Raw genomic sequence first — 19,365 nt, 5'->3', positions numbered from 1 at the left:
GGATGTAAATTCTCATGGGAATTGCTAGTGATGTGTTCTACACTAAAGATAATTTCTAATGTTCTGAAGACCAATGTGAAGAAGGCAAAAGAGTTTCAAAAAATCACTTAAAATATGAAGTTAAACAAATTACATAAGTAATATATAAAGTAAAAGTGAAAATTCTTTTTTTTTTAACTGCCAGCTCCACTCCTATTCCTCTGAATAGTGTCAGTTTCAGTTAGACCTCAGACATCAAGAGGAGCACAACTGGATATTTTCACAGAGTGTAATATAGGGAATAGGTTAAATTGGTGCTGGAGAACCAAAAAAAAAAAAAAAAAAAATCAGGAAAGGAGCACTGGGATAGCTGAGGGTAAAAGTTGTAGTTACTGGAAACTAGAAGCTGGGAGGAGAGGTCCTATGGAGCAGAGACTCGGAGATGGTTGAGGAAGGGGGCACTGGTAGGTGGTGCTAATGCTGATGGGGAATGGTGAGGCTGGTTTGGGGAATCTTGAGAAAAAGCTGGAGGATGGAACCAAGTGCTGCTCCTGGAACGAAGAACTGTTGCCCTGAGGATGCTGACGGGAACTCCAGGCAAACTGGAAACAGCAAAAGAGTCTTTCCCCTCCTGCCTTCCTGTTTTATTCTTCTAGTCCTCTTTTTAGTGGAGCTTAAAAAAATTCAGCTGGCAAAGGGGAAATGTAGTTTACACAGTTCCAACCCTACTGTTACACATTTGAATACAGAATAGTGGTTTGGAGCTGTGGGGAAAAATATTTTAATGACCAACACAATTGACCATATATTTTATGATCTAAACCGGCTTACCTGAGAGTGAAGGAGCTTAGGGGAGACTATTATTAATCTTGGCACAACAGGTGTAATTCAGAACTAGCCTGGGCAGACTAGGACATAACTGTCACCTGATCTCTAGGAATAGTAACCATTGTTATTTTAGAGATTCATTCAACCTGTTTCCTTTGTATTTACATGAAATTATAGAAGTAGTTTTTTCCATATGAATATTCTATCCATTCTGCAGCTAAGTTTTATAAAGGAAATGTCTTTAAAAATTTAGTAACTTGGGCTTCCCTGGTGGTGCAGTGGTTGAGAGTCCGCCTGCCGATGCAGGGGACACGGGTTCGTGCCCCGGTCCGGGAAGATCCCACATGCCGCAGAGCGGCTGGGCCCGTGAGCCATGGCCGCTGAGCCTGCGCGTCCGGAGCCTGTGCTCCGCAACGGGAGAGGCCACAACAGTGAGAGGCCCGCATACCGCAAAAAAAAAAAAAAATTTAGTAACTTAAGTGCTGCTATATTCCAGGCACACATAGGTATTTACATACATTATATATTTTAATCTCAGTAACCTGAGGTAGATACTGTTGGGTTGTCTTTATTTTACACACAAGAAAACCAAAGCTTAGGCTTAAGTAACTTGTTCAAGGTAATAGGCATTGGAATTGGAATATGATCCTAAGTCTTCTGACTCCATGACCCACTCATAGCCACTAGATTGTATTATCTCCTTACAATGACTTTTATAAACTATCTCAAGGTGTAAAGGATCAGACTTTTAAAACTGCAAAACTAAGAGATAGAATCTGGAATTCAGAGGCTCAGCAGCAAAAGCATTAAACATTTATGCATAATCTAGCATGGCATTTGTTGTATTATGTATTATTCCATGTGAGTTAACATTTGGTGCCAGTCCTCTGGAAGCTAATAAGCTTAGATAGACTGTTTTTAAAATCATGGAGTCAACACATTGAAAAAGTAAATGTTTGGGAAAAAAATAATACAATATTAAGCAAATGCTTATTGATAAAGTGCATATTATTGAGTAGTCATAAAATATTTTCATTTTGAGAAAACATTTTTTCCACTTACCCTTTGTGAAGAAGATTTTATTTTAGGGGCTGTTTGAATGAAGAAAGAACTCTTTAAATTCTTGGTAGGAAACGGAAGGAACCTGGGGCTTAGGAGTATATTTGGTAAAAGGGTGTGTGGGAAGATCTTTGAGGCACCTAGCTGATAGTCTAAAGCAAAGCTCTTGTCGGTCTCAGTGGTCAGAGAAGAGGGTCAGTAAAGGTTATTTTAATGGTAGAATGATGACTTGTTTAGGATTTGGGTTGCAAAGAGAAATTCTTGGGATGAAATGAGGCAGTCATCTGGATGGCAGCTTAGTTGGGTCTTGGAGATCTTGATTAAACAGCCTAGGCTTACCCATTCAATTGAAATAGGTAATTTGCCTACATATCCTGATTCTGTGTTAAGTCATATGTCATTCTACAGTTACAGCATTCATTGAAAACTTCATCTAAGACTCTACAAAAGATTGCCAAATACAGTCTAAAACTAGTGAAATCAAGTCTTTGTTTTTTTCTGAGATAATACATTTATGTTAGAGTTACCTTTGTGAGTTGTACTGTAAGTATTGAGTGTAATTATAATAGTATTATCTAATTGTCTACAAAAATCCAAATTGTCTTTTTCTTTAGAACTTGGGAAAGCTGTATGTCTTGTGCTGTTCTGAGAATACGTAAAATATTTTTTCATTATATGATAATTTTGGGAAGATTACTGACATTTTATAGAATCAAAGATCAGCATGGTTACTTCCATTTTATACTTAATTAAAAATATTTTTAAATGGGTTTTCTTTATTCCATAATAAAAGAAATCAGGGATACTTAATAGACTTCTGGAGTCCAATATTTCTAATTTTAATATGATTGTAACATTTGTCCAACAAACCACTGTGTTCTCTGGAAAGAGCAGTTATTTTCTCCTTGTGGCATCATCATAGACTGTCTATCGCCAAGGTCTTCCAAAAGGTCTGTGTAAGCCTGACAGCTAGGAAACATGTACTGTTGTAGAACATAAATTCTGGTGACTCATTGATACAAGCCTACTCCTGATGGTTGTCTCTTTAGAGTAAATAGCATTCAGCATACATTGGCTAAATGCTAAATGGTTAAAATATTTCCAAATTATATTTCGTATCATGGATGACCTCCTTAAATTTAGCAGCAGATTAATGATTTGTGTTTGGCTTACTGAGGAGCAGTCTTTCCTTAGAAAACATGCATTTTGCTTGTGTTGAAAATTCAGGCATTTAAAGTCCTTGCCAAGCTGGTAAACGTAACCATACTTTAAGCAAAATCTACATTTTTCTTTTTCATTTTCTATTAAGATAAACATATTCAATTAAATGTGAAATAGCTGGCCAAAACTAAACTTTCCAGGAGACTTTTTCTATACCAATCCTGCTGAGAGAGAATTATTGCTAACCTAAGTCCCAAGAGATGATGTGATGCTTTTCAGCATTGGCAATAAAAACAAAATAACTCCCTCATAGAAAAAAAAGCAGCAAGATACAGATTCTAAGGATTTTATTTACGAAAGAAAACTGTGTTCAAATCTCATTGTCTATTTTCACTGCTATAGCAAAGATTAAAAGAAAAAAATAGCTAGGAAAGATTTTTAAAAACTAGAAAATGTAATATCTGTTGTAACTAACTTACTTGGTTTTGGGAAAAATTAAATCAGATTATACTTGTGAAAATATTTTGTGAATTGCGAATTTTATTAAAATACAAATTTTTATATAATTAGGCATGTACTTTGGTTGGAATTATTGATCTATGGGCCCAGGTTACTTACAGTTCTATAGTCTGATCCTGGAAATTCTGGGATCTCCAAGGCCCCTAAGGGACTCTCAGGTGTACCCAGACCCAGGTAGCTAGGAGATTGCTTAGAGGAAAGTTTTAAAGCCACATTAGTTTCTTCTTTGGAATGTTCATAAGCATATGAGCAAGCACAGTGTTCAGTCCATTTGAAGAAAGTATATTCTTAGGGAACCTGGGGTATCTCAAAGTAGAGAATTATATAAATCATATACTGTTTACATTTGGTCAAAACAATGTTAACTATTTCCATTTGGTTGAAATAAGCTTAAAATCATAACAGTTTATATTTCTACTTAAGTTATTATGATCAAAAGATATTTAAAAAATTATTGTAAAAAGCTAATCTTAATTCCTAGCAGCTATTAGGGTCTTCATTTCTAAAGGGTATTCATTTCTTCATTTCTAATTCATGTGAAAAAGAGAAAAGGCAAATTTTTTTCCTTAAAGAGTTCTTTGTTTCTATTATTGAGAATTTATATCTCATCTTTTTCCAAAGAAAAATTAATAGCAAACGTCTCCAGCACAAATACAGTAAGATTATTTAATGAGCAGTAATAGATTACAAACCAGATGGAAGGAAGAAGAGACAAATCAGAGTCAACTTCAGTTATTCAGTGTTAATTTGAAAGAGGTTTCAAATTAACTGGCTAGCAGAGACCTGGGACAAGGCTTATCTCCCCATCACAAATAGCTGCTTTTTACCCCTTTTAGTCTCTCCTTCTTCCTTTTGTCTCCCTGGGATTGGAGAAGTGCTGAGTTAACTGAGAAGCATCTCTGGTTGAAGTGGGGGTGAGAACCTACAGCAGCCCCTTATTCTCCAGTACATGCCTCCAACTCCTAGACTATAGGGGAGGGAAAATACTGGATTCCTGCTATACCTTAGTGTTGTTAATCTACAGAGTAGTTAACCTCTTCCTACATAATCAAGACATTTGTTCCAGGAATCCAGACCAAGGCAAAAGGTGAGGGCTATGAGGTAAAAAATATATAAGCTTGATTTACTCTGACTTAACTGTGTTGATGTAGAAGTTTCCGAAGTGCACAGTAATTCACAGACTCATTGTTTGCCCAGTGACATATCCCATATACTACTTTCTAAAGAAAGTCTAGAAACATGAAATTAAAAGAAATTAGGATTGCTGTAATGTATGGCCCAGTATCTTAAAACGTGGCTCAGGATTCCGATAAATTGGGCATTGAGGAATGCCCAATTCAATAGCTGCTAACCATATCAATAGCTGCTCAGGGGTTCCTAAGCCTCAAGGAAGCCAGAAATTTAGGAGTGGTGTGGGAGAAGCTGGAAGGAGTTGTCGGAAAAGGATGGGTGGCCGAGAGACACTGATGGCAAAGGACTGCTCAGTAGTCATTGGCTTGTGCATTTACAATCTGATCTTGGATGTTCTGGGATCTCTAGGACCTCTAGGGTGTGGAAAACAATATCATCCAAATTTCTGTTTTTGTCCTGAGACTGACTTTGCTTGACCTCAGTTTTCAAAAGAGCACAGAATGAAATCTTAGTTCCATACTGTTCTAAGGTGATTGGGTGGGAATCCACTGATGGGATTGAATGGGAACACCTGGTTCTGGTTTCATTTCAAAAACTTGTTCATTCATGCATAGAAGAAGTTGGCACACTTATTTCTCCCATTTTGTATCACTTAGGGTATCATCCCATGTAACCTAAAAGTGAGAAGTGTAATAACTTTTGGTACTTCAATTTGGTAATATTCTTGTGAGTTTTCAGTGAACAGTGATTGCACTTTTGTTTCTAGGGGCCCATTTGCCTTGTATACATTAATAGATGTAGACCAATAAGAGGAGTCATTAGCTACATTCTTGTAATCTATGGGTCTGATTTTTTAAAGCTTCATCTTGTTACATATTCAACTTTGTTAATCTCTATTAACTAAATCTTATGTTTTGAGGATGTTCTTTTTAGGGGGAGGGATTTTGATTCTTGTAATTATGAATGTGTTAAGAACAAATTTACATGTGGTGCAATTGACAGTTAATTCACAGGCCTTCTAACTTATTTTAATCAACCAGTTCTTCTCTTAAACCTTTCTCTATGCATTTCTTCAAGGAAGAATGTAAATGTACTTAATCTGTTCAAATTAGAATAGTATTCGGAGAGAGAAAAATAGGACAAAATATACTTTCAACCTCCACCAGGGGGACCTATTACTGCAACTAAAAAATTGAATCTGAGGAAGAACATGCATTTCACAGACAGTTACATGACATTAGTTTTTTTTTTTTTGAGGTATACACACATTTGAAAAAATGCTTTTATATTCCATATGAATATTTCTCATAATTTTATTTTTACATTATATGTAAAAATATAAAAATAGGGAAATAAGATGAGGTTTTCTTGATTTAACAAACTTTTTTTAGTAAATAATTATAAAATGAAAATATAAATTCAGTCTTTATTTGAGAATAATTTGTATTTAAAATTATATATAGGATGACCTACATAAAACAGAAAAATCTTTTTCACAAAACACGTTTCTAAATTTTGCCAATTCAGTATATTTTATTCCCTACTCTACTGGCTTTTGTCTGTGATGTAAAGGCTTATAGTTTTTATGGAACATTTTTATTTATACTATAATATTTATAATCATAAAATGGGTAAGTTATGTAATCACAAAATTGGTAAATCTTTTTGCCTCATTTCTAGTGAAGACATTCTCTTTTGTGCCTTCAGATTATACATGCTTTCTTAGCATCAGGTACTATTCTATTTGTTTGTACTAATATTTCTTAATATTCCTTAATTTTTTTTATGGTTCAAGTAATTCTGTTTCTATATTCTAGGTGTTTTTTACCTGACTCATGTTACTACCTCCTTCCTGAGTTTACTGATTAGTAGTAATTTACATTAATGGTTCTCAGTGGTGAACAGTTTACAAATTCTGTGGGGCAGATATTACTATCTCCATTTTTCAGATCAGGAAACTGAGGCTGAGAATGATTACATCACCTAACTAATGTAATATACTGTGACTTCTGATTCTAAGCCCAGTATTTTCTCCACAATACCACAGTTGATTTTAAGGTATTCCAGATATGGACTAACCATCTTTCCAAGCATATTTCTCAACCAAGACTAGTGAACTCATAATTTGAGTTAGTGTACCTTCTGACTAGATATGTTTTTCTGTATGAGAAATACCTTGCTCTAGATTAAGTATTTGGATAATTTCCATTGTCCTTAGAAAATACCAGCACATGGTGTTTTAGTTGTAGCAAGAGATATTTTTTGTTCATACCGTAATAATACGTTTGACTCAACAGTGTTTTAAGGATGCCTTTGAATTTCTGTTTACAGATACACACACACACACACACACACCATTTTTCTCCCCAAAAAGTTTTAACTCTACATTATGAAGAATTGAATGCAGCTCAAGCAAAATGAGATGAAAATGTATTTCAGACATATGAAAAGTTTTACTCATACTAAAAGAAATGCCAAGTTAAAGTACTGTGAGATATTAGTTTCACCTATTCAGTTATTTATTTATTTATTTATTTTTGCGTTACGCGGGCCTCTCACTGTTGTGGCCTCTCCCGTTGCGGAGCACAGGCTCCGGACGCGCAGGCTCAGCGGCCATGACTCACGGGCCCAGCCGCTCCGCGGCATGTGGGATCTTCCCGGACCGGGGCACGAACCCGTGTCCCCTGCATCGGCAGGCGGACTCTTAACCACTGCGCCACCAGGGAAGCCTATTCAGTTATTTTTGTAATATACTCTGTTAAACACTAGAAGGTGTGTGTGTTGGGGGGTGATAATAAATAAACTAGACATTCTTCCACTGCTAGGATTAAAAATTGGTACATTGGTATCCACCAATGGATAACATCTATCAGCCCTATAAATGATAGACACTACTTGTTCCAGCAACATGTTTCTTGGAACTTAGCCTGTGGATATACTTGTGCACATGCAAAATTATTTATGTTTAAGGTTATTCATAGGTTTATTATAGCAAAAGTTGGAAATAAATGTCCCTTGATAGGAGGTTGGATAAATAGAATACTACACAGCTGTTAAAGAGAATGAGAAAGCTTTACACTGATATGCAAAAAGCTTTAAGCAATATTAAATGAAAACTGCAAGATGCAGAACAGTCTTAAGCTACCTTTTGTCTAAAAAGGAAAGAATAAGAATACATATTCATATTTCCTTTGATATTCATAAACTCTTGAAGGATACACAAAGGATTAATACAAGTGATTACCTGCTTGGGATTAGAGGCAAAAGAGGCAACTGGGTAGCTGAGAGATGGGTAAAAAAGACACTTTCTTTAAAACCAGGAGAATATTCTACCTATTTTAAAAGTGTGTATGTGAGAAAGAGGAAAGAAAAAGAGAATATGTAAGTCAGAGATTAAGTAGACACATATACTTTTGCTTCCTAAAATGAGAAGAGGTATTTTTGAAAAGGCATACACCAACAAGGACAGAGAGATTGGAAGAGGAAGAAATAGCGAATTTCTGAAAGCTGGAAAGCAGATGAATGAATGGTACTGACTCAGCAGACCCAGAAAGCCAAATTCTTCGCTGACAGTGGGAAAAGCTGAGAAGCTTTCACATTGCAGAATATCCAAAAGGTTCAGGAATTGGCTTCTCCAGTTACCTCTGGAAATGCGATTGAAGGTGGGGCTAAAAATAGGAAGAATGGTTGAAAGCCTCTTTAAGCAGTTAAGTTCCCAGTTTCACAGCCAGGCAAATTCCCTTCCCCAATCTTCTGGTTTAGTTTCTGGACTGGGTTAAAAAAAGAAAAAATCCCACAAAACTCTTTGGATTAAGATGTACCAGGAAGAGGTAGGGGAGGGGTAGGTAACTTGCTGAAAACAAAGTGATTAACTGAGCATTTGCATACTGAATATCAAGACCCTTTCTCTCATTTCTCTTTTCCCACTTGGTGCACAGAGTGTTCACAGTCCAGTCTAGGCTGAAGATGCTTCTTGATGAAATCTGATCAGTCAAGAGAAAAGACATCTGGGGAATCCAATGGAATGACCGGCCCAAACACAGTACAGTAAAGCTCACAGTTGACAAGTGCTAACATGAACTTAGAGCTTTCAGACAATGTTTTAGTACCTCACTCTTAAATATGAAAAACCAAAGATCACTAATTAACTGAGGAAAGTTTTTAACTTGAAAGATAAAGACTGTAGTAGATGCTGTGTTGCACTGTTCAGATTGGCCCTTCAAGCTTTCCTCCAGCTGCTGGTAATGTTGACTACTGAGGGCTCACTTTCAGCTGAGTGGCTGAAAAGTGTCACTTTGCCTAGGGTTACATCCTCTCCTCAGACCAGACCACATCTGGTTAAGAGGTAAGATATTGAGTTGTGGTCACAAAGACATGGTTCCCTTGCCTCAGTTGGGGACAAAAATGGGGAACAACTCTAAAGGGCCATTCTGGCTTCAGAATTCCCTGTGGGATTGGCTGTTGCAACTGCATCAGAGGTCAGCTTCTCGGGTCGGCCCAATCCTGCCTTCCTCACTCACTTAAAGATATTGTTCCTGAAGGCACTCCCCAATTAACCACCTGCCCCTAAATCTCAGCCTCAGGAAACCCTATCTATTACAGAATCTAAAACAAACAAAAAAAATGGAAAGAAAAAGATTAATAGCCTCAAATAAATATGAGAAGATATTACATCCATGATACAAAAGCAAGACACTGTAAGAAGAAAAATCGAAAGAATAAAAAAGAGCTTCTGAAAATTAAAAAAAAAATGTGATGGTAGAAATGTAGAAAACTCAATAGATAAGTTTAAAGTTTAGGAAATCTCAGAAAGTACAACGAAAGGTGTTCTGAAGGTGAGTAAATATCTGGCATCTGAATAAAAAAAGCTTCAGAAAGAGACAATAGAGGAAATGGGTGTCATGGGGGAGAATAAGGGGAAAGCAATCATCAGTAAAATAATAACATTTCTAAGAACTTAAGATATGAGCTTCCAGGTTGAGTGCTTGGCCCAGTTGTGAATATAGGGCACCTCACAGCAAAATTTCAGAATACTAGGGAGCAAAAACAAGATTCTGTAACTTTTCAGAGAGAATAGATAGGTCATATACAGAGTATTAAGTATCAGAATGGTTTCTTGGCACACTGGAAGCTTAAAGACTATATAACAATAGGTTCAAAATGGTGAAGAAAAATGACTTCTAAGCTAATATTCCACAGCCAGGCAAACTGTTAAGTGTGAGATAGAATAGACATTTGAAGACCTGAAAGTTCTCAAAAAATTTACCTCCCCATTTATCTTCTTTGGAAGCTCCTGGAAGATATACTCCCGTAAAATGAGGACATAGTATAAGAAACTATAAGATGTATTGTCCATGAAAGAAGAAGCAAAGCAAAATCTCTGTGATGTGGATTAAGCAAATGCCAAGATGTTGATTGTGCCCTAGGCTTTAGGGAATGACCAATCCAGATTTGAGTAAGTCCGAAAGTTCTGGCAGAAATTATTCAAGATGAAATCACTAGAACACCTACCGTGAATAAAAAATTGAGAAGAGATTTAATAATTTTCAGAGAGTTTGGGGTTAAGTTGGTGATAACTACACATAAAACTAAGTAAATGTAAAAACAAGATTGCTATTAACTCCAGGGAAATGAAAACTTATGCAAGAAAGAGAAATAATGTCTTTACTGCCTAACTGTAAAAACATACATAATCATAAAAGTTAAATGTTGAATATTGATCTAACCAAAATTGATGAAATAATAATATTGAGAAGATGAGGGAAGAATGGGTGTGTGTGTGCACATGTGTATATGCATGTGTTCATGTGTCTGTATTTGCTGTCTTAGAGAACTAAATGCTCATCTTCTATAGAGAGAAGTAGCAATGTAAGAATGGAGCATACTTTAGTATTAAGAACACGAATTTTGGGTTCAGACTGCCTAGGTTTGAAAGATAGCTCTGCTGCTCTCCAGCAGTGTGACCTTAGGCATGTTACTTGACTTCTCTGTATATCAATACTCATCTATAAAAGGGAGATATGATGATGCACATCACACACAATTATTGTGAGGATAATATGTAAGTGAGCTTAGATCACCACTGTACTGCTATGTAGTAACTGCAATATAAATATTTTCAATTTACATTATTTGTTATGGACTGAACTGTGCCCTCCCCCACCACCGAATTCATATGTTGAAGCCCTAATTTCTAGTACCTTAGAATGAGACTGTATTTGGAGCTAGGGCCTCTAAAGAGGTAATTAAGTTAACATGAAGCCTTTAGGGTAGGCCTCAATCTAATCTGACTGGTGTGCTTCTAAGAAAAGATGAGGACATACACAGAGAGACACCAGGGATGCATTGGCACAGAGAAAAGGATATGTGAGAAGTGTGTCCTTCTCACAGATGGCACACAGAGAAGGCAAGCTAAGGAGAGATGCCTCAGGAGAAACCAAACCTGCTGACACTTTGATCTTAGACTTGTAGCCTCCAGAACTGTGAGAAAATATATTTCTGTTATTTAAGGCACAATCTATGGTATTTTGTTACAGCAGCCCTAGCAAACTAATACATTATCAAATTCCAGAAGATTTACCTTAAAGAGCTAAGAGTGGTTGTCTCTGGGAAGCAGTACAGAAGAGAGATGGCTTTTTTTTTCCTAATGAAAACTTTGTGGAACTCGTTGATTCTGTAAACTATGTATATTTATAACTGAAAAAAAGCACAAACAAAAAAAAATGGAAGGCAGCATCTGATAAATCAGAGTTATCTCTTGTCTTTTTTTATCTGAGTCATTAAGAACACTTTGGAGTTCTCTTTCAAGCACTGTAGACATCTGGGTCTCTATCAAAGATGCCACTAAATAGGGGCTAATAGCGGTTTGCGCACTCTTTTTTAATGCAGGCGAGATTAAAATCTAGCCTCTATAATGTCCAGGTAGCCAACTGGGACTCATTACTCCTGGGTAGGAACCTGAATTCACCAATAACTCTTTTTTTTTTTTTTTTTTTTTGGCTGCGTTGGGTCTGCGTTGCTGCGCGTGGGCTTTCTCTAGTTGCGGTGAGCAGGGTTCTCATTGCGGTGGCTTCTCTTGTTGCAGAGCATGGCTCTAGGCGCGCGGGCTTCAGTAGTTGCAGCATGCAGTCTCAGTAGTTGCGGCGTGCGGGCCCTAGAGCACGCGGGCTTCAGTAGTTGTGGTACGTGGGCTTGGTAGTTGCAGTGCACCGGCTCTAGGGTGCACAAGCTTCAGTAGTTGTGGCACAGGTTCAGTAGTTGTGGCTTGAGGGCTCTAGAGTGCAGGCTCAGTAGTTGTGGCGCACGGGCTTAGTTGCTCTGTGGCATGGGGGATCTTCTTGGACCAGGGATCGAACCCGTGTCCCCTGCATTGGCAGGCGGATTCTTAACCGCTGTGCCACCAGGGAAGTCCACCAATAACTCTTTTATAGCTGAGCCTCCTCAGAGAGAATTGTGACATGATACTACATATCTCTCACCTCACTTGACAACAGCATATTTGTTATAGGTATAAATTTTTTTACACTATATTTCTATACAGTTTTCCTTGTCTGGTCTCTGATTTCTCTCTGTGTGGCTGTTCTGACATTTTTACCCCAGAGAAGATATAATCACTTAGTATGCTTTTGGCTGCAAATAATAGCCAACTAGGAGTGTTTAACCGTAAGGAAATATTCTCTCACATAAAAAGAAATCTTGAGATGACTGGTTCTAGGTAGGATGTCTAGCTCAATGGCCCAATGACATTACTAGGGACCAGATTTTTTGTTTTATTCTGTGTGCCATTCTTAGCATGGTGGCTACTCTTGTCATAGGTACAAAACAACTGACTGCAGCAGTTCAGACCTTATGTCCTCATAAATATCCAAAGGCAGCATGGGAGAAGAAGACATTCACATTTGAACATTTGCCAGAAGCCCCAGGGTGTCTCTTCTCATATCTCAACGATCATAATTGCATCACATGTCATTCCTAAACTAGTCACTAGAGTAATGGAATTACCAAGGTTGGCTTACTCCAAATAATGCTCTCTGAAGTTGGTAAGGGGCTCAGGCTCCCCTGAAACACATCTCTGACTCATACCTGAATATAGCCAGGATTATGTTAGCAAGGAATAAGGGAGGAGAAAGGCAAATGCCGTGGAATAGAAAAGAAGAAATATACATTTTAGCAATAGTTCTGGTGAGATAGGAAGGGAAAGTGGAAAATTCTTTCACTGAGAGGAGGAGAGAGAGAAAGGCAGCGAAAGGTCAGTGATGAATGAATGTCTTGACTTCACACCTTAGGGTTTAAACTTGGGAAGGGGCCTTGCAGGCAGAGGTTAAGGGTGATGGAAACACACAGGTTCCTAGTGAAGGGACCCTTAGTCTTGGCTTCTTAAGACATCGTTTAGGACATTGCAAGTCTTTTAGAGAAGTCCTGAAATTGGAATAAAGCCACATCCAACATGCCACTGTGTAAGAGATTAGATCGCTGAAGAATGGGGCTAGTGAGAGGTGTCTGAGAGGGTATGTGTGTGCCATATAATTTGAAGTTCCTGTAGAAGGTGGATTTTTATGCCTGAAGACTGGTTGAGGCCAATGACTGGGCTGCAACCAAAAGAACTGACAAAACTGCATGGATCACAGGAGAGCTTCCCTACATCACTGCCTGAGGATATGAAAGGTTCACACTCCCTCTACTGTTTCTGGAAGGGAAAGGGGAAGGAAGAGGAAAAACAGATCTGACAGAGATTTTGAACTTTGCATTGACTGAATATTCACATTTCAAAACGCAAATAGACTGAATTACATTTAATTGGGAATTTTTTTTCTACTGGAAAAAAAGGGCTTCAGAATAAGAAGAGATAAGTTATAGAGAAAAATTACCATTTTTCTTCACCTCAAAGTATATAAATTTTGGCCATGCAATGTTTTACATATTTCAGGATTATCTTCTTTTTTTTTTTTTTAATCTTTTGGGGCAATATTGTAAAAAGTGGAAAAGGAAAGAAGAAATGTAAAGATGGAGTTGTGTAGGGCTCTCTTGAGAAATTGCTACATGGTTTTACAGAACAATTAGGATTATATAAAAATTGTGCAAAATTATTTAGCTAACCACTTTCTCCAAAAAGTTAATATGGTTAATAAAATATTTTTAGTAAACCTAATATGATATCATTTAACTGGGTTTTAAATACATGCATTAATTTTTTTTTTTTAATGTAAGGATAACCATGATTCAGTACAGAAACAAGCAACCAGGTTACTTATATTTATTTTGTTTGCGTTATGTTTTCTCTTTACTACCTATGTTTAACCAGGTGGAAAACAACAGAAATTTTCCATTTTTTAAAACAAATATAACCTGGTCAGGAATTGCGTTTACATTCTAATTACATTATAATAAATCATGAATGTTTACAGTCACATTTAGCACTCAATGAAAACTCAACACATGTGTAATAATAATAGGAAAATTAGTTGGCCAAAATGTTGTAATAGCTACTAAAAATACGTGAATAAATTTTAATATCCAGACCGGAAACCACAGACATACAGTGTGTATCTGAGGCACATGCATCATTTGAACAGGTGCCAGAGTTATGTAGCTAAAGATTAAAGTGTGGTTTAGAGATATATTCCACTCCGTATGCACATGCATTGCCTCCATTAGCATTAATAGAATTTACATGCACACAGAGGAGAGAACTGAAATTTGTTGAAAGGCAAAGAAGGAATTATTTTTAACTTTGTAATTCCAGGAGCATGGGACTGTATTATTAAAAGCTCTGTGAAAGGTCTTAATTTAGGAATTGAGATATAGAAGCTCATATCAAACTACTACATGTATACTTCGTTTGTATTATTAGAGAAAAGTGAGCCAGGCAAACTAAAGCATTTGTCAAAGGCTGGTCTAGCTGAGATCATAGTACTGTTTAGAAATGGAAAACAATATATGCATTTTGGACGTGGATTAATTTGAAGAATATGAACAATTTTTTTAAACATTTTTTCATCTGAGGCAAAATGTAATTGGTGTTATTGTGTCCATTAGTGGGTGTACACACACACACACACCAGTAATTTATAGTATTTATATTCATTCAACTATAAGCATCTATCCCCTACCCAGGCTTTAGGAAAATATAAATATTTTCCTATGGAGTGTATTTCTTTTTCCTGCTGAAAAATTGTCAAATAAATTGTTGAATCCTAAGGTCTCAGGGAAATTTGGGGGAGGACTTAGAGGGAAAAGTAAATTTGTATCCTCTCATTTACTACTTCCCAGGAAATGGCTCTCATTAAATGTACCTATTCCTTTAGTGAGTATCAGGAAGAAAGAACTTAGCTAAACAACGAATCAGATCAAGATGGCAACAAGTGATAGACTTAACTTTCTGTGGGAAAAATAATATTTGAAAGTACAGTTTATTTTGGAAAGTCTCTTTGCAATATATTCATTCATTCATTTAGCACATCCTTAGTGAAGGTCTACTATGTGCCAGTCACTTTTCTGGCTCTGCTGACCCAGGGGCAAATAAGACAAAGTTCCTGACCTTATGGATTTTACAGGTGAGAAATATGCATTAAGAACTTAAAAAAGGTCCTCACTTTTTAATTTAGTTATTATATTTTTATTAATCTAATCTGATACTTAGAGATTTGTACAAAGATTGATGCACACAAATTCCTATTGCATCGTTATTTATAATGCATAAAACTATAATCTCCTTAAACGCCCAACAATATAATGCCATGTATCAAATGCAACTCTACCAAATTCATTGATTAGTTCTAGTAGTTTTCTGGTGGCATCTTTAGGATTTTCTATGTATAGTATCATGTCATCTGCAAACAGTGACAACTTTACTTCTTCTTTTCCAATTTGTATTTTTTATTTCTTTTTCCTCTCTGATTGCCATGGCTAGGACATCTAAACCTATGTTGCATAATAGTGGCAAGAGTGGACATCCTTGTCTTATTCCTGATCTTAGAGGAAATGCTTTCAGTTTTCACCATGGAGAATGATGTTTGCTGTGGGTCTGTCATATTTGGCCTTTATTATGTTGAGGTAGGTTCCCTGTATGCACACTTTCTAATAACGAAAGATCAGAAAGAGAAATTAAGGAAACAATCCCATTTACCATTGCAACAAAAAGAATAAAATACCTAGGAATAAGCCTACCTAAGGAGGCAAAAGACCTGTACTCAGAAAACTATAAAATACTGATGAAAGAAATCAAACATGACACAAACAGATGGAGAGATATACCATATTCTTGGATTGGAAGAATCAATATTGTGAAAATGACTCTACTACCCAAAGCAATCTACAGATACAATGCAATCCCTATCAAATTACCAATGGCATTTTTCACAGAATTAGAACAAAAAATTTTACAATTTTATGGAAACAAAAAAGACCCCGAATAGCCAAAGCAATCTTGAGAAAGAAAAACGGAGCTGGAGGAATCAGGCTCCTGGACTTCAGACTATACTACAAAGCTACAGTAATCGAGACAGTATGGTACTGGAACAAAAACAGAAATATAGATCAGTAGTACAGGATAGAAAGCCCAGAGATAAACCCACGCACCTATGATCACCTAATCTATGACAAAGGAGGCAAGAACATACAGTGAAGAAAAGACAGTTTCTTCAATAAGTGGTGCTGGGAAAGCTGGACAGCTACATGTAAAAGGATGAAATTACAAAACTCCCTAACACCATACACAAAAATAAACTCAAAATGGATTAGAGACCTAAATGTAAGACTAGACACTATAAAACTCTTAGAGGAAAACATAGGAAAAACACTCCTTGACATAAATCACAGCAAGATCTTTCTTGACCCACCTCCTAGAGTAATGAGAATAAAAACAAACAAATGGGACATAATGATACTTAAAAGCTTTTGCACAGCAAAGGAAATCATAAACAAGACCAAAAGACAACCCTCAGAATGGGAGAAATTATTTGCAAATGAAGCAACTGAAAAAGGATTAATCTCCAAAATGTACAAGCAGCTCATGCAGCTCAATATCAAAAAGCCAAAAATGTAATCAAAAAATGGGCAGAAGACCTAAATAGACATTTCTCCAAAGAAGACATAGAGACGGCCAAGAGGCACATGAAAAGATGCTCAGCATCACTATTTTAGAAATGCAAGTCAAAACTACAACAAGGTTTCACCTCACACTGGTCAGATTGGCCGTCATCAAAAAATCTACAAACAATAAATGCTGGAGAGGGTGTAGAGAAAAGGGAACTCTCTTGCACTGTTGGTAGGAATGTAAGTTGATACAGCCACTATGGAGAACAGTATGGAGGTTCCTTAAAAAGCTAAAAATAGAGCTACTGTATGACTCAGCAATCCCACTACTGGGCATATATCCTGAGAAAACAACAATTCAAAAAGACACATGTGCCCCAATGTTCATTGCAGCACTATTTACAATAGCCAGGACACGCAAGCAAACTAAAATAAATGTCCATCGACAGATGAATGGATAAAGAAGATGTGGTACATATATACGATGGAATATTACTCATCATAAATAGGAACAAAATTGGGTCATTTGTAGAGATGTGGATGGACCTAGAGTCTGTCATACAGAGTGAAGTAAGAAAAACAAATATCATATGATAACACGTATATGTGGAATCTATAAAAATGGCACAGATGAACCTATTTGCAGGGCAGGAATAGAGACGCAGATGTAGGAACAGACGTGTGGACAAGGAGGGGAAGGGGAGGATGGGATGAACTGGGAGATTAGGATTGACATATATATTCCCATGTGTAAAATAGATAGCTAGTGGGAACCTGCTGTATGGCACAGGGAGCTCAGCTGCATGCTCTGTGATGACCTAGATGTGTGGGATGGGGGTGGGTGGGAGGGAGGTCCAAGAGGGAGGGGATATATGTATACATATAGCTGATTCACTTCCTTGTACAGCAGAAACTAACACAATATTGTAAAGCAATTATACTCCAATTAAAAAAAAGAAACAAAGTAAAGGAATTGTTAAAGGTTTACAATAGACTGTTGTTTACTAAAGTGTTAGCTTTACAAGCTGCTCCTTTAAAAGGTTCCATATTTTCACATTAGTGTATGTCAAAGGCTCTGATATGTTCACTAGGAAAAAAGGCTGTTCTACCTTGTAACCCACAATTGTTTGAATACAGATTTTTATCATTTAATTAATTAAAAATGCTACAGAATTAGTGTTATGAGCTCAGCAAGTTGGCTGATTTTGAGGGCTTCATATCACTATCTGTTAATTTTCCTACACTCCTGTACTCAGTTGGAGTTATCATATTCTAATAATACATGTTTTAGAAAGGAATGATATGAACAAATGTCAGGCAAATGTTAGCATTTGTCAGGTTCCTCAAGCTCTCTTTTTGGTGTTCAAACACCAAATAAGGTCCCTAATAAGGACCAGGGGACATATTGTACATTACTGATAATTGATGGACTTCATTTTGTGTTCTACAACTCCAAAACCCACCAAAGTGAGTGTCTGTGTGAAGTCAAGCTTAGTCATTTTAATCTCTACTTTTATATACTGGGAGCATCTCATTTCCATGGATATCATAGCAAACATGATATTGGCTGAAGTCAATTTAAAAGAGTTCAAGTTCAAGTGATGATAAATGGAAAAGAAAAAAGATAAGACTTCATTTTAATCTTCACTAAACAATGGTTGTGTATTTAGTTATTCATGTATTTATCCAAGTAATATTTATTTAACATTGACTATGTGCCAGGCATAATGTGGAGATAGGCAGATTCTCTGCCCTTTCCGAGCTGGTGTTTTGTCATGAGAATGAAGGGTGTCCACAATCTGATGCTGAAATATCATACCATATTCCAAGAATAAATACAGGTTTCCCTGGAAGTGGAGAGTGAGGGCTGGTATTAAGGAGGTTTGAGGTTTGTTAACTGTTAGCCAAATTATTGAGGGCTTAGCATAGTGGTTCCCAAACTTTAGTGTACATTAGAATCACCTAGGGGCCTTGTTAAAACACAAATTGCTGCCCCGCAACTCCAGAGTTCCTGATTCAGTAAGTCTTGGGTAGAGAGTGAGAATGTGCACATCTAACAAGTACCTAGGAGATGCTGATCCTGCTGGCCTTGGGACCACATTTTGGGAATCACTGATGCAGGGAGTGTATTGGTTAACTATTGCTAGTATAACAAATTGTTCCAAAATTAGATGACTTAAAACATATGTTTATTATCTTACACAGTTTCTGTGGGCACAGGTCTGGGAGTGCTTTAGCTGGTTCTGGCTTGAGGTCTCTCAAAGGGTTGCAGTCAAAATGTCAGCCAGGGCTGCAGTCATCTGAAGGCTAGACTGGAGCTGGAGGATCCACTTCTTATGTGGCCCACTCACTTGACTGTTGACAGGAGGCCTCAATTCCTCACTGGCTGTTGGCAGGAGGACTCAGTTCCTTGTTATCTGCATCTCTTCATAGGTCTGCTTGAGTGTCGTTATGTCATGGCAGCAGGCTTCCCCCAGAGCAAGTGATCCAAGATAGAGGGCAATGAGGAAGCTACAGACTTTTATGACCTAGTGATATACCATCACTTTGCCACATGCTATTCATTAAAAGAGAGTCACTGAGTCCAGTCCACACTTAAGGGAAGGGGAATTAGGATCCACTTTTAAAGGGAGGAGTGTCAAAAAAATTCGTGAG

Source organism: Neophocaena asiaeorientalis, unplaced genomic scaffold, assembly GCF_003031525.2.
Source record: "Neophocaena asiaeorientalis asiaeorientalis breed wild unplaced genomic scaffold, Neophocaena_asiaeorientalis_V1.1 scaffold184, whole genome shotgun sequence".
Classification (NCBI taxonomy): domain Eukaryota; kingdom Metazoa; phylum Chordata; class Mammalia; order Artiodactyla; family Phocoenidae; genus Neophocaena; species Neophocaena asiaeorientalis.
This window is presented reverse-complemented; position numbering follows the sequence as displayed.